Source organism: Mandrillus leucophaeus, unplaced genomic scaffold, assembly GCF_000951045.1.
Source record: "Mandrillus leucophaeus isolate KB7577 unplaced genomic scaffold, Mleu.le_1.0 Scaffold214, whole genome shotgun sequence".
NCBI classification, from domain to species: domain Eukaryota; kingdom Metazoa; phylum Chordata; class Mammalia; order Primates; family Cercopithecidae; genus Mandrillus; species Mandrillus leucophaeus.
The window spans coordinates 560,214-562,356 of NW_012102188.1; the positions used below are offsets into that span (position 1 = coordinate 560,214).

The 2,143-nt window shown below is 49.7% G+C and overlaps 1 protein-coding gene across 1 annotated transcript in view; it reads left to right on the forward strand.

The window, feature by feature from the left end:
• Nucleotides 1-505: 505 nt before the first annotated feature.
• ANAPC1 (anaphase promoting complex subunit 1) overlaps nucleotides 506-2,143 on the forward strand; it is a 131,023-nt gene continuing 129,385 nt past the window's right edge. The window contains exon 1 of the mRNA XM_011980520.1: nucleotides 506-748. The gene's annotated coding sequence lies outside the window, so the exon portion shown is untranslated. The remainder of the gene's footprint in view (nucleotides 749-2,143) is intronic.

Consider the following 2,143-nt stretch of genomic DNA (forward strand, 5'->3'; position numbering starts at 1 on the left):
ATTACAGGCGCGAGTGGTCGCTGGGGTTCTTAACTTGGGTCTTTGAATTGCCTCAAGAAGTGTCTCTGAATCTGGGAATTGCAAGCAACGTTTCTGTGAGGACCTTCACACCGTTCATCGACTATTCGAAGAAGAGCATGGACCGAAAAAGGCATAGAGCACTGCACATAGAGAAAATCAGCAACCCCTGCTCCCCGCCATCAACCTAGAGGTGCCTACCTCCACGTGGGGTCAGGAGGCGGAAGCGAAACCAGACAGAAAAAACCTTTAGATCTATGAGGCAGTTCAGGTCCCCAGTGACATGAGCTAAAGAGAACTTGGACGCCAGGAGGATCCCATCACTGTACAGACTCTAGTAGACAGAATCCAGCTTCGGGGTTCAGATCAATCGCACTGAGGAAAGAGCCCGCAAGTTCTACCCTGTCGAGGTCCCGCAACAGCGCAGGCGCTAGGACTGCTAGGACGCCGCGCGCCTACCGCGATGCCCCGCCCTGGCGCGAGGCAGGACGGGAAAGTCAAGATGGACGCGTCCATTTGAACGTCTCGCATGCCTTCCTGCCATTGGCACTGGCGCCCGGTGCTGTTGCCCGTTCTTCCTCCGGAATAGGGGAGGGAGAGGGAATGAGAAGCTGCCGCGGCCGAGGAGTCACTGTGACGGACCCCGCCGCTGCCCTAGGGCCTCCTCGGCCCCTGCGCCTCCGGGGAGCAGCCGGGGCTCGCCGCGCCTGACGCGTCCCGAGTTATACAGGTGCGGGCCCTGTACCGCAGCCCTTGGTGGTCTGTCGCGCGCCGCGTGACTCTTGCATCCGCCCCGAGGCCTATCCTCCCCTCGTGGCCGTAGGTCTGGGAACCCGGGGGACTGGGAACCTGAGGGAGGGCGCTGAGCTTGCCCCGGGGCTGAGGGGGCTCCTTCCAGCTCATTGGTTGCCAACGTCTTTTATGAGCTGCGCGCAGCATATCCATGTGCAGCCTCAGCTTCTAGATTGGCCCCCAGTCCCTCTGAGCTGATTTTCTGAGGCTCGAGCTCTTAGCCTGTTTTCACCGTCCTCCAGAACAGCTGGCGAAGCTCTTCCTTTTTTGTGGGGACTGGAGACCTAAGCTCCCGTTAGTGTGCATTTGGGACTCTTTTTTTTTTTTTTTTTTTTTTTTGGCAGGGTAGTGTTTGTAGGAATCATTGCTGATACTGTTATTTATAGCATATGAATTTAATAGTATTTTTATGTATAGCTGTTTATGTTGCCCCTAATAAGTAAAAACATGTCTAAAAGTTTGGGGTACTGTAAAAGTATTAAATATGTGGCTTTAATAGGTACAAAATGATAAATAATTCTTTAACCATTCTGTGATTTTCTCAGTTATAAGAAAATAACATTATAAAATTACAGAACTAAAGTTTCATAAAGTCAAAAGTTTGTTGATGTTGGTTGTCCTGTTGAATAAAATATAGGAAAACCAGCTCAATTTTGTTGTTTTCTTTTAAGTTTTTTTTTTTTTTTTGAAATAGAGTCTTGTTCTGTCGCCCAGGCTGGAGTGCAGCGGTGTGATCTCGGCTCACTGTAACCTCCGGCTCTCATGTTCAAGCAGTTCTCTGCTTCAGCCTCCCGAGTAGCTGGGATTACAGGTGCCCACCACCACGTCTGGCTAATTTTTGTATTTTTAGTAGAGATGGGGTTTCACCATCTTGGCCAGGCTGATCTTGAACTCCTGACCTCGTGATCCTCCCGCCTCGGCCTCCCAAAGTGCTGGGATTTACAGGCATGAGCCACTGCGCCCGGCCCCTTGTAAGTTTTTTAAGGCACTTTTTGGTTGTGTTCCAAGTTCAAGTGTTCCCAGTACTCATTTATTTCTAGCAGGAGGAAAAACAAAACTTGTATCATGTTTTGTGACATAATTATATCAAGAATAACTTTTTTGTGACATAATTATATCAAGAATAACTTTTTTTTTTCGAGACAGATTTTCGCTCTTGTCCCCCAGGCTGGAGTGCAATGGCGCCATCTTGGCGCACTGCAACCTCTGCGTCCCAGGTTCAAGCGATTCTCTTGCCTCAGCCTCCCAAGTAGCTGGGATTACAGGCGCCCACCACCATGCCTGAGTAATTTTTTTTTTTTTTTTGTATTTTTAGTGGAGACGGGGTTTCACC